Source organism: Moschus berezovskii, chromosome 3 (assembly GCF_049115385.1).
Source record: "Moschus berezovskii isolate FMDL1 chromosome 3, NW_MosBer_1.0, whole genome shotgun sequence".
In the NCBI taxonomy this organism is placed as follows: domain Eukaryota; kingdom Metazoa; phylum Chordata; class Mammalia; order Artiodactyla; family Moschidae; genus Moschus; species Moschus berezovskii.
This window is the reverse complement of record NC_142462.1, coordinates 104,817,050-104,831,584: the sequence shown is the minus strand read 5'-3', so window position 1 is coordinate 104,831,584 and position 14,535 is coordinate 104,817,050. Positions and strand designations below refer to the sequence as shown.

The window sequence follows — 14,535 nt, the reverse complement described above, 5'->3', positions numbered from 1 at the left end:
CCCAAATAAGTCCAGATTCTTCAGGATGAAATTCAAGCTCTACCACAATCTGATTCTAACCTAGCAGTCAAAGATTATCTCCCATTATTATTCAGAATTAACTTTGCCTTCCTGTCTAATAAGTGTCCAGAACCTACTCTGTACTTTCTTACCTATACCTTTGCTTTCAATGTCTCCCCTTCCCTGCATCTTCTGTTTAAAGCACCCTTCCCTTCCAGCCCCGCCCAGAAATCCTAACCATACTTCCAGAACCACTCCAGTCAACACTTTCTTCATACCCAATCTCCTTGGCTGGAATTGTGCTTATTTCCTCTGTGCTCCCATAAGTTCTACTCCATTACCCACATATTCTGTACCATATACCATGGTTTTGTAAATATGCTCTTTTCTACTAGGTGATAAGTTCCTTGAGGATGATTGTCTTGTTTATCTTTGTGACTCCTACAGCACTTATTACAATGCCATGACATTAGTAGGTGTCCATTAAATGTTTGTGGAACTTAAATATCTAAAAGCTTTGTTGCTGAAACAGATCTAGAATTCAAGTCATCTGATTTTCAGTTCCATATTCCTTTCCCAATACCATTCTATCTTTTTGACTTTTTCTATGGTTCATTGTCACCCCATCTGAAGTACATTTGAAACTGCTAAGGAATTTTAAGGAAGGATGACTAAACAAAAAACAAAGGCTGAAATTATTTTCCGTGTAGCTACTTAAGCCAAAGTGAATCTAATTTAGGGGCACTAAAATTTTGACTTTGAATTAATAAAAAAAATACGGTGCTTGCAGGTTTAGAAACATTTTAGCTTATTAGGGTTTGATTTTTGAGCTGTACTTAATCTTATAGGTGTGAAGTTGCTATGTTTCTTGGTATGCTATAAATTTGTAGTTGGCGGGGGGTGGGAAGCTATTTGCTTAATGACTGACAGCAACATTTCTAGCCCGTAAAAATATGAGATGGTTTAAACATTTGGGAAGAGACCCTGAGACAAAGCGTAAGTTCCAATGATCTTAATCCTTCCCTTGACATCCCATCTTGGAAAAGTAGCTTAAGAAACTAGTGTTCTAAACTGGGCTTCTTTCCCTTTGGTATTTGGAATTAAATAAGTGAATCATACTCATGATACATGTTATATACAAGTTATATAAAATGAGAGCAAAATTAAGTTACAGTATTTATGATATAGCAATCAGTTCAGTTCAGTTGCTCAGTCATGTCCAACTCTTTGCGACCCCATGAATCGCAGCACGCCCGGCCTCCCTGTCCATCACCAGCTCCCGGAGTTCACCCAAACTCATGTGCATCGAGTTGGTGACGACATCCAGCCATCTCATCCTCTGTTGTCCCCTTCTCCTCCTGCCCCCAATCCCTCCCCTAGTATTAATATGCACATATGAAAATTATTTTTGAGTGGTGTACACTGATGCCTTAGGAAAAGGATGACTGACTGAGTTAAAAATGCGTATTTTAGAAAATGATTTAAGGTAGAGGTTGTGAGGAAGAAAATGGAGTGACTCTTTCTCTCCTAAACTGTTCTGCCACCTGCTCTTCATTGCAGCTTAGAAGAGGGCGCCATTGCTATGAAGAATGTCCCATTGAGGTTTTCACAAATTCAAATGAAATGGGATGATATTAAAGTCTTACATTTTACAGGAAAAAAGGTTGAAACTGAAGCACTAATTCATCTCTCTTTACTCCATCTCACTCTGAGCCTTACAGCAGCAACTGACCTGTGAATCTGACATGAATTGCAATATAAGATCATAGAAATGAAAGTAACCTCTGAAGTAGTTTCATCTACCTTCTATCTTTGGTGAGTAAGCCCCAAGCTGTTACAAACAAAGAATTAGTATTTCAGAAACTTCCCCATAGGCAATTTTTCCCAACTACAATCTAAATTCTACCTTACAGAATGGCATGGATGATTTTTCTTGTGCTCCACAATGGAGACGTGAAAACAGCATTTTGCCATAGCTAATGATCATAGCCATTTCTACACCAAATGGGTTGTACTTCTGAACTCTGGGAAGACAGCATAGAATAATGGGTAAGAATTCAGGCTTAGAGATAGCAGATTTGTGCTTAAGTCACAGCTGTGTGATCACAGGCAATTTACTTAAGTTCTCTAAGTCTCAATTTCCTCACCCATAATTTGGGGGTGGTAATACAGTCCAGCTGATCAAATTACTTGTGAAGAATAGACTAGAACAAATGCTGTCCAATAGAAATATAATGCTATCCATAAATGTGAGTCACATATATAATTTAAAATTTTCTAGTAGTTCCATTAATACAAGTAAAAATAAACAGGTGAGATTAATTTTAGTGATGTATTTTACTCAACATATCCAAAATATCATTTCAACATAAAAGTATCAGTGAGATATTTTACATTCCCTTTTTTTGTACTAAGTTATCAAAACCCAATATGTATTTTACACATATGGTTAGACTCAAACTAACCATGTTTTAAGAACTTAATAGCCAGCTGTGGTCAGTGGCTACCATATTAGAAAGTTCAGGTCTAGAAAAAAAGTTGTAAAGCATTTAGCATTGTGTTAGGCATAGAGTGAAAGATAAAATGTTGGGGCTTTCATTATTACCCTTAATATTCTTAGGGAACTTTATAATCTCAAAGCCTTCACTTTTCTAGACTGACCTTGGCCATGATGCTCCTAGGAGTACCTGGATGGATTAAGTTACTCAGTTGAGCTCTTTGCTTACTTCAAAGGCCACTTCTTCATGGCCACTCCCCATCTATTGTATGGAGAGGGCTACAAAAGGCGGGATCTGCATGGAGAATATATCCAGTAGGTGCCAATGACATTCAGATACTGACATGTTAAACCCTAAGAAATGGGCACCACCACCAATCTGCCACCTTTTCATATAAAAAGAACAGGATAGCACATTTGCTAAAGCAACCACTTGCTCCTATAATTTTCCCCTTACAAGGGTTGAAGTGCTATGCAATACATTGTACTCAGAAATTGATTTGATAATAAACATACAGTTAGAATATAACCCAGCAATTCCACTGGTATACCCAAAAGAGTTGGACCATAAAGAAAGCTGAGCGCCGAAGAATTGATGTTTTTGAACTGTGGTGCTGGAGAAGACTCTTCAGAGTCCCTTGGACAGCAAGGAGATCAAACCAGTCAATCCTAAAGGAAATCAGTTTTGAATATTCATTGAAAGGATTGATGCTGAAGCTTAACTCCAATACTTTGGCTACCTGATGTGAAGAACTGATTCATTGGAAAATACCTTGATGCTGGGAAAGATTGAAGGGAGAAGGAGAAGAGGACAACAGAAGATGAAGTGGCATCATTGACTCGATGGACATGAGTTTGAGCAACCTCTGGGAGTTGGTGATGGACAGGGAAGCCTGGTGTGCTGCAGTTCACGGGGTCACAAAGAGTCAGAAACAACTGAGAGACTGAATTGAACTGATACCCCAAAATTACAAACATGCTCAGCCAAAACTTGTAAACAAATGTGAACAGCAGCATTATTCATAATAGCTATGAAGTAAAAACAACCCTGATGTCCACCAATTGAAGAATGGATAAACAAAATGTGATAAATCCATACACTGGAATATTATTATTATTCAGTAATAAAAGCCTCTTGATGAAAGTGAAAGAGGAGAGTGAAAAGGTTGGCTTGAAGCTCAACATTCAGAAAACAAAGATCATGGCATCTGGTCCCATCACTTCATGGGAAATAGATGGAAAAACAGTGGAAACAGTGTCAGACTTTGTTTTTTTGGGCTCCAAAATCACTGCAGGTGCTGATTGCAGCCATGAAATTAAAAGACGCTTGCTCCTTGGAAGGAAAGTTATGACCAACCTTGATAGTATATTAAAAAGCAGAGACATTACTTTGCCAACCAAGGTCCGTCTAGTCAAGGCAATGGTTTTTCCCGTGGTCATGTATGGATGTGAGAGTTGGACTGTGAAGAAAGCTGATCGCCGAAGAATCGATGCTTTTGAACTGTGGTGTTGGAGAAGACTCTTGAGAGTCCCTTATACTGCAAGGAGATCCAACCAGTCCATTCTAAAGGAGATCAATCCTGGATGTTCATTGGAGGGACTGATGCTAAAGCTGAAACTGCAATACTTTGGCCACCTCATGCGACGAGTTGACTCACTGGAAAAGACTCTGATGCTGGGAAAGGTTGGGGGCGGGAGGAGAAGGGGACGACCGAGAATGAGATGGCTGGATGGCATCACCGACTCTGTGGACATGAGTTTGAGTGTACTCCGGGAGTTTGTGATGGACAGGGAGGCCTGGCGTGCTGTGATTCATGGGGTCGCGGAGAGTCGGACACGACTGAGCGACTGAACTGAACTGAACTGAACTGAATAAAACGGAATGAGGTACCAATTCAAGCTACAGTATGGATGACCCTTATAGTATGGATAACCCTTTCACCCTTGCTCAGTGAAAGCCAGATACAAAAGGTCACACATTGCATGATTCCATTTATATGAAATATCCATAATGGGTAAATTCATAGAGACAGAGAATAGATTAGTGGCTTCCAGAGGTGGGGGAAGAGCAGAATTGAGAGTGACTGCTAACAATTATGAAGTTTCTTTTGTTCAGTCACTATGTCATGTCCAACTCTTTGCAACCCCATGAACTCCAGGCTTCCCTGTCCTTCACTATCTCCTGGGGTTTGCCCAAACTCATGTCCTTTGAATTGGAGATGCCATCCAACCATCTCATCCTCTGTCACCCTCATCTCTCCTGCCTTCAATCTTTCCCAGCATCAGGGTCTTTTCCAATGAGTCTGCTTTTCTCATCAGGTGGCCAAAGTATTGGAGCTTCAGCTTCAGCATAAGTCCTTCCAGGGTTGATTTCCTTTAGGATTGACAAGTTTAATCTCCTTGTTGTCTAAAGGACTTTCAAGAGTCTTCTCCAGCATCACAGTTCAAAGGCATCAATTATCGAGCATTTAGTCTTCATTGTGGTCCAATTCTCATATCTGTACAAGATTACTGAAAAAACAATAACTTTGACTATACGGACTTTTGTCAGCAAGTGATGTCTCTGCTTTTTAATATGCTGTCTTAAGTTGTCATAGCTTTTCTTTCAACGAGCAATTGCCTTTTAATTCTGTGGCTGTAGTCACCATTCACAGTGATTTTGGAGCCCAAGAAAATAAAATCTGTCATTGTTTCCACCTTTTCCCCATTTATTTGCCGTTAAGTGATGGGACCATATATCTTGATCTTAGTATTTTGAATTCTGAGTTTTAGCCAGCTTTTTCATGCTCCTCTTTCACCCTCATCAAGAGGCTCTTTTGTTCTTCTTCACTTTCTGCCATTTGAGTGGTATCATCTGGCTATCTGAGGTTGTTGATATTTCTCCCAGTAATCTTGATTCCAGCTTGTGAGTCATCCAGCCCAGCATTTCACAGGATATACCCTGCATATAAGTTAACTAAGCAGGATGACAATATACAACCTTGAAGTACTCCTTTCCCAATTTGGAACCAGTCCATTGTTCTATATCTGGTTCTAACTGTTGCATCTTTGCTTGCATACAGGTTTCTCAGGAGATAGGAAAGGTGGTCTGGTATTCCTATCTCTTGAAGAGTTGCTTTTGGAAATATTGGAATTTTTGATGATTGGAAAGTTGATGGAAATATTTTGGAATTGGATAATGACAATGGTTGTACAACACTGTGAATATACTAAAAACCACTGAATTGTTAAAAAAAGAAAGTTGATTTGTTTTCCTACGGGTGGACAGTCAGATACATAAGTACTGCCAAAGCCCCAGAATAGAAAAGTATTTGTAAGACTTTAAAAATATAAGAAATCACTGTGCCCCAAATATTATTTGCTAAGATATCATCTTTAACTTCAACATACATAATATCAAGTCTTTCTCTCCTTCTCACAAATTAAAATTGTTTTACATTTTAACATTAAGCGTATTAACTACTAAGAGGACACAAACCTCAAAGACACACACATATATACACACATATACGTGTGTACATGCTGTGTCACCTTAGTCATGTCCCACTCTTTGTGACTATATGGACTGTATAGTTCGCCAGGATCCTCTGTACATGACATTCTCCAGGCAAGAATACTGGAGTGGGTTGCCATGCCCTGCTCCAGGGGATCTTCCCGACCCAGGGATCAAACCCAGGTCTCCTGCAGCTCCTGCATTGCAGGTGGATTCTTTATTGCTGAGTGACCAGGGAAGCCCATATACACTTATATAAATGCATATAGATATGTCAGAATTTTCTGAAAGAATGTACCTGTCACTCTTCTGTTCAAGGCTCTCCCATTACCGTCATCTTGCCCTCAGCATGGCCCCACAGGTCTCCAGTACCGCCTGCCTCCTCTGTGGCAACAGACTGTAGCAACTAAGAAATGAGCCAGACAAAACCAGACAGCCTGTGTGGAAGTCTAGCTCTCACTGCTCACTAGCTTTGTGACTCTAAACAATGTTCCTAATTCTTCTGTGGCTCAATTCCCCTTTACAATGGGGAGGATAAGAGTGCCTGGGCTGCTTCTAAGGATTAACAGAATTAACATATATAAAGTGCTCAGAAGAATGTCTGATCTGTGGTAGATATGAGTGTTTTACAAATAAAAATAAATATTTAAAATGCTGTCCCAACAGCCTGCCAACCTTGCTAGAGCATGCTGTCCCTTTGTTTGGAATGCTCCTCACAATACCTCCTTCTCTCTTTGCTTGTTCAAATATTACTCTATCCTCCTCCCTTGTTTGTTTCTGTTTGTAACATTTATCACTTTTTGATATTCTATATGATAATTACTTTTGGATCTTCTTCGTGGCCCATCAGCTCCTATTATTAATAATACTATTACCTGTCTGTTTGCTACTCAGCCCTAAGTATTGTGGACAAAGAAGGCACGAGGCCATGTTTTCTGAATGAATGAATGAACAACGGTTACTTCTAGGCAGTGGCACTGGGGATAGGGATAGGAATGAGATGTACTTTTCACTGAACACCCTTTAGAACTATTTTATATTTTACCACTTGCTTATGTTCTTGTCATAACAATGAAAAACGTGAAATAAAACAGTGGAAATAAGAGTATGCAAATCTTAGGAGAAGCTGGCAGCATAAAACAGGAAGACTTCAGGGATCCCTGACCAGAGGAAGATTTTAGAGAAGAGTGTAGGGATGCTCTGGTAAGCCACCTTAAAACCTTACCCCTGAGCAAAAAGTGGAATAACACCCCAGAAATGGCAAACAGCCTTTGGGCTTCAAGCACAGCATGTACACAGGTTAGCAAGAAGCCTTAATAAGATCTTCCGTATTGTGCAATACAGGTCCTGTACCTATGGGTACAATGAGAAAATTTTCCATGGCAAAAAGCCTGTTTCCAGGCACAGTAAACAGAAGCATTTGCTGAGGGTTATTTGCCCTCTTTCACCCCTGCAGCTTGGACAGGCAGTGGCCATGGTGTGTAGGACTCCTTGAGCAGCGACAGTCTGTCTCCATGGCCTGGGAACAATTGTCTTCCCCATTCTCAAGTAGGCTTTCTAAAACCTGATAAAGGTGACAGGATCCCATAGCAGAGCATGGGACTTATAGTGAACTGTTCTGTAAACTCCAACTAGCTGGAGGTAAAAGCTCTGTCTTCCAGGTCTCCACTCCTCTTTTCCATCTCTCCCTCTCCTTTCCTGAGCTTTATTACGTCTGCTCTCTCCTGTTGGGAGGAAAACAACCGATGAGTCAGCAGCCCCTTAAATAATGCATTATTGCTTCCACAGGATTTTGCATTTAAAAAGTGGTCAATAGGAAAGAAATATGATAATGTTAATAATTATATTAATAATATTGATGGTGATGGCAAAGATAGTTGATGACAGATATTGCTTATTGAATATTTACTGTGAGTTAAGTATCCTACTAAAAAGTAGATACAATTTATTTTCTTTACTCCTCCAATAATCCAATGAGGTAAGTACTGTCATACCTACATTACAGATAGTGAAAGAAAAATCACATACTTAGCAAGTGGCAAGTAAAGGGTTTCAAAGACATGTTTCTAAAAATTTTTGCCCTAAGGAATTCCATCATTTTATTCAAGCAAATGGATTTCTAAGGTGGAAACTTTGACACTGTGGGGAGAGAGCTGAGGAGGGTCAAACAATCACAGGACCCCTCAGCAGCAATGAAACCGAACACAGAGGCTTGAAACTGCAAACAATACACTGTGTCTATGAATACCTAGGTTCAAATCCAGACCCTGAAACTCATGGGAATACCTGGGGCAAGTCTCATAAACTCTGTGTTTGAGATGATTGTCAGAATTCAATGAGAGAGTAACAGTGAAGTAACTGCAATAATGTGTGTATGGACAGAGAAGCCTGGTGAGCTACAATCCATGGAATCACACGACTTAGCAACTAAACAACAACTATGTATGTGTTTGTGTGTGTGTGTGTGTGTGTGTATATATATATATATACATCTTTCAAATGTTGTATATTTTGATTGCTATAAATCCCAACTATTAGAATAATCTATTTCTAGCTTTCATATAGAGAAGGCAATGGCACCCCACTCCAGTACTCTTGCCTGGAAAATCCCATGGACGGAGGAGCCTGGTAGGCTGCAGTCCATGGGGTCACTAAGAGTAGGACACAACTGAGTGACTTCACTTTCACTTTTCACTTTCACACATTGGAGAAGGAAATGGCAACCCACTCCAGTGTTCTTGCCTGGAGAATCCCAGGGACGGGGGAGCCTGGTGGGCTGCCATCTATGGGGTCACACAGAGTCAGACATGACTGAAGTGACGCAGCAGCAGCTTTCATATAAGAGAAATGGTCTTTTACCTGAGTTTATAATGTAGTTTTTGGTCTATTTTCAGTTTTGTTTTTTCAGTGAGAAGATAGCATAACAGTAGAATTTCAAAGGAAGACACCTTAAATCCCATTTCTCCAATGCAACAATTATTTTAATTTCGCATTTTGCACTCAGTTCAGTTCAGTTCAGTCTTTCAGTCATGTCCGACTCTTTGCGATCCCGTGAATCACAGCACACCAGGCCTCCCTGTCCCGGAGTTCACTCAAACTCATGTGCATCGAGTCGGTGATGCCATCCAGCCATCTCATTCTCTGTCGTCCCCGTCTCCTCCTGCCCCCAATCCCTCCCAGCATCAGAGTCTTTTCCAGTGAGTCAACTCGTCGCATGAGGTGGCCAAAGTATTGGAGTTTCAGCTTTAGCATCAGTCCTTCCAATGAACACCCAGGATTGATCTCCTTTAGAATGGACTAGTTGGATCTCCTTGTAGGTTTTGCTAATTCTGAGAAGCTACATGGATAGGGCACTGTGTTGAATGAGATTTGGATTTTTATCTTACTCTGTTACAAATCAGTTGTATGACCTCAGGGAAGTTACATAACTGCCTTTTGCCTTAGATTCCCAGTGTATTAAGTGAAGCAGTTAGATCAGATGATCTTTAAGATCTTTCTAGCTCTTACAGCCTATGTTTTTTTTTAAATCTGTTATCTTTTTTTTTTGGCTTTCATTATTCATGTGGAATTGTATATATAAAGTACATGTAAGTAATGTTTGCAGAGTTATTTAACTTTCTAAACTATATCAGAAAAATAAAGCTTTACATGTAACAAATTCCTGGAAGGTAAGATTATAACTAAAAATCTCAAGAGTTTCAAAAGTAGCTACCAATTTACCAAAGAGCTATAAAAATTAATAACTTAATACATTCATTATATATCTGTTTGCAACTAAAGCATTAGCAATTCCACACATTAATTTATAAGTAATACATTTAGTTTGATAAAGCCATTCTAATCTTTGTTTAATAAAGTTATTAATTCATAATGTAAATATGTAAATATTACATCAGTATAGTTTTTTCATGTGGCATTTTTAATTTTTAATGTTCTCTAGAAGAAAATCAAAGAGGGAAGAGCAAAGAAAACTGGAGTGATTACCTGACTTAAATCATATTGACAGAACCATGTCAATGTGAATATTTATAACTATTCATGGGATGAAACACTTGCTTGGTGTGTATCCTGCTCTAAACTTTCTAGAGGCGATTGGACAATATTAATATTAATTAAGAGCTTAAATATGTTCTTACCCTCTGGCCAGGTAATTTGACTTATAGAAATTTGTACTAAAGAGATAATAAGATGTGCACAGATGCTTTGTTGCAGTATTATACATAACTATAACAAATTGGAATCAACCTAAATGTCCAAAAATAGGAGAATGGCTAAACTGATGTTATACATATATTCATTACAAGTGTGTGTGTGTATATGTATATATATATAGTTATTGTTCAGTCGCTCAGTTGTGTCCGACTCTTTGCAACCTCATGGACTGCAGCACGCCAGGCTTCCAGCCTTCATCATCTCCCAGAGCTATGTTCACTGAGTTGGTAATACCATCCAAACATCTCATCCTCTGTCATCCCCTTCTCCTGCCTCAATCTGTCCCTATATCAGGGTCCTTTCTAATGAGTCAGCTCTTCACATCCAGTGGCCAAAATTTTAGAGTTTCAGTTTCAGCATCAGTCCTTCCAATGAATATTCAGGGTTGATTTCCTTTAGGATTGCCTGGTTTGATCTCCTGGCTGTCCAAGGGACTCTCAAGAGTCTTCTCCAACACCACAGTTCAAAAGCATCAATTCTTGGGTGCTCAGCTTTCTTTGTGATCCAACTCTCACCTCCATACACAACTACTGGAGAAAACTTAGCTTTGACTATATGGACCTTTGTTAGAAAAGTAATGTCTCTGCTTTTTAATATGCTGTCTAGGTTGGTCACAGCTTTTCTTCCAAGGAGCAAGCATCTTTTAATTTCATGGCTGCAGTCACTATCTGCAGTGATTTTGGAGCCCCCCAAAATAAAGTCTGGTTACTGTTTCCATTGTTTTCCCATCTATTTGCCATGAAGTAGTGGGCCCAGATGTCATGACCTTAGTTTTTTGAATGTTGGAATTTTAAGCCAGCTTTTTCACCCTCCTCTTTCAGCTTCATCAAGAGACTCTTTAGTTCCTCTTTACTTTCTGCCATAAGGGTGGTGTCATGTGCATATCTGAGGTTATTGATATTTCTCCCAGCAGTCTTGATTCCAGCTTGTGCTTCAACCAGCCCAGCATTTTGCATGATGTACTCTGCATATAAGTTAAATAAGCAGGGTGACAATATACAGGCTTTCCCAATTTGGAACCAGTCTGTTGTTCCACATCTAATTTTAACGGTTGCTTCTTGACCTGCATACAGATTCCTCAGGAGGCAGGTAAGGTGGTCTGGTATTCCCATCTCTTTCAGAATTTTCCACAGTTTATCGTGATCCACACAGTCAAAGGCTCTGACGTAGTCAATGAAGCAGATGTTTTTCTGGAACTCTCTTGCTTTTTGATGATCCAATGGATGTTGGCAATTTGATCTCTGGTTCCTCTGCCTTTTCAAAATCCAGCTTGAACATCTGGAAGTTCTAGGCAATGCCAAAGAATGTTCAAAGTGAAAGTGAAGGTCACTCAGTCGTGTCCAACTCTTTGTGACCCCATGGACTATATAGTCCATGGAATTCTCCAGGCCAGAATACTGGAGTGGGTAGCCTTTCCCTTAAACTATCACACAATTGCACTCATCTGACACGCTAGCAAAGTAATGCTCAAAATTCTCCAAGCGAAGTTTCAACAGTACGTGAACCAAGTAGTGATACTACTAGCAACAAAATGATTACCAAAAACTGTTAACAAATGTTTTTGCACTTCATTTTTGTCCTTATATCCCATTAGGGATATATAGTCAAATTACTGTGTCTTAAAGTTATTTGAAATAGTTCTCTGTATGCTGCTGCTGCTAAGTCACTTCAGTCGTGTCTGACTCTGTGCGACCCCATAGATGGCAGCCCACCAGGCTCCCCCATCCCTGGGAGTCTCCAGGCAAGAACACTGGAGTGGGTTGCCATTTCCTTCTCCAATGCATGAATTTGAAAAGTGAAAGTGAAGTCGCTCAGTCGTGTCCGACTGTTAGTGACCCCATGGACTGTAATCCACCAGGCTCCTCCATCCATGGGATTTTCCAGGCAAGAGTACTGGAGTGGGTTGCCATTGCCTTCTCTACCAGCTGGATATAATATAATTATGCTTTTAAAAATTAGGAAATGCATTTCTATAGATTTTGTAATTATGAAAAATATTTACATGATTCAAATTCAAATCAAATCTACATTATATATATATGCATATATATATATATATATGCATGTATATGTGTATGTTTATATATTGGACTTCTTTCCCTGGTAGCTCAGCTGATAAAGAATCTGCCTGGAGACCTGGGATCGATTCCTGGGTTGGGAAGATCCTCTGGAGAAGGGAATGGGTACCCACTCCAGTATTCTGGCCTGGAGAATTCCATGGACTGTATAGTCCATGGAGTCGCAAAGAGTCAGACATGACGGAGCAACTTTCACTCACTCATGTATATATATAAATGTGTGTGTGTATATACATTTATATCCATTCTTACACACATGGTAGCATCCTAGACTCACTTTTTTCCCTCTTTCTGCTTTACATAAAATATATCTTAGAGCGCAACCCACATAAGTATATCTAAATAACTAAAGATTTCTAATGTCATTTTATAACTGCAAATAACTCTACTGTAAGATTGTACCATACTCTGTTCAGTCAGTCCTCTATTTATGAGCATTTGGGTTGTTTCCAGTCTTTTGCTTATTATAAATAGTTTCCATCCTATGGTTTTGTATTATATTTATATATACTCAAGTCTTAAATATTAAATAGATTTGTACTGTGTAAATTATACAAGATAAGCCTAGATCATCTTTTATACCAACTAGCAGAGGCACTATCAAAGACTACTAGGGTCAGGTCAAAAGTCAGGAGGTAATTTGAAGATGCTGCCACAGACCAAAGAAGTGTTCATTTCAGCTTTAATAAGAAAAACAAACACGATGTGTGAAACAAATTAATTATGTTTCTAGTTATGATTTTGAATGATAATTTAAGGACAAACTTAAAAAGCAAAATCACAAAACATCTATTTAGCCACCATTTGTACATGCTAGAAAATCAATTCAAGGAACAATAGGATATCAAATCTAGCCATTTTGCAATCTTGAATAAATTAATGCATAAGATGACAAAACAGCATTACTGACTCAACAGACATGAATTTGAACAAATGCTGGAAGATACTGGAGGACAGAGGAACCTGGTGTGCTGCAGTCTATGGGGTCACAAAGAGTCGGACACAAATTAGTGTTGCTGAACAACAGCAACAATAAACAAACTAATGACTCCAGGTAACATAAAAGAAGAGATTATTACACATTATGCACCTCTTAATGGCAAAACACTTTACTATCTATAAAGCAGTCATGCCAAAAAAAAAAAACAAACACCAAACAAACAAACAATGACAACAACAGAAAACCCAACTGAATCTATTAAACCCAGTTGCAGGTACTGTAGAGGACAGAGGAACATGTTAGACTATACTATGCGGTTACAGTGAGAAAAAGTCTATGTTGTGAGATGTTCTACAAGACAAACAACTTGGTTTCTTCAACAAATAATTTGGAAGAAATAAAACTATTTGAATGGAAACCCACTTATATTTAAAGAGATTTAACAGATAGATCAGCCAATCTCATCGTGTGAACCTTATTTGGATTCTGCTTGAAACAATTTATGAAAATAAACTATGATAACATTCATGAGACAATTGAAATTCTAAACAATAACTTAATTATTTAATATTAGTAAGATATCATTGTTAATTAGTTTGGATGTGATAATGGTTATGTTTTTAAAGTCTTATCTTTTAAAGATCCATACTGAATGAGATGAAACAATTCCTAGAATTTGCTTTAAAGTAAAACAAGTGGGGAAGAAGAAGAGGGAATTGATGGTTTGGTTCGGTCATCATAGGTTGATAGGTACAAAAGGTTCATGATGCTTTCTGTCTACTTTTGTTCATGTTTTAAATTTTCTATAATAAAACAGTAATAGATATTTACATATAATGGGTTTGTGTATGTGTGAATACCCACTGCAAGGGATACAGCAAAATATGGAAGGTGATTATCTCTGGATGATAGAATTGTGGGTGATTTTGGTGATTTTTACTTTTTTGTTTTTACTGTATTGCATATTTTATATTTTTATATTGCACTTATATTGTATATAATCAGGAAAAATTATTCTTTAAAAACGTTTTAAATTATTTAATAATACCATTTTTTACAATTCAACTAAAGTTCACTTCTTAAATAACTTTGTACTTTTAAAATATATTTGGGCACTGCAAATTACTTAATATTTAATTTTATTTAGTTTTGAGTGGATACAGAAAATAGTTCGTGAAAATATAAGGCTAAGGTAAAGTTTGCGATTTGGACATTCTCTCATTTGGTGTACTAGGGTAATCTTAAATTATAGCTTAGGAGTAAATAGTTAATTCTTTTTCTCCTCCTTACATAACACAAAAACAACTGATCCATT

At 38.3% G+C, this 14,535-nt stretch overlaps 1 protein-coding gene across 5 annotated transcripts in view; it reads right to left on the bottom strand.

The window, feature by feature from the left end:
* Window positions 1-14,535, bottom strand: part of MKLN1 (muskelin 1) — a 378,299-nt gene that overhangs the window by 328,781 nt on the left and 34,983 nt on the right. The window lies entirely within an intron of this gene.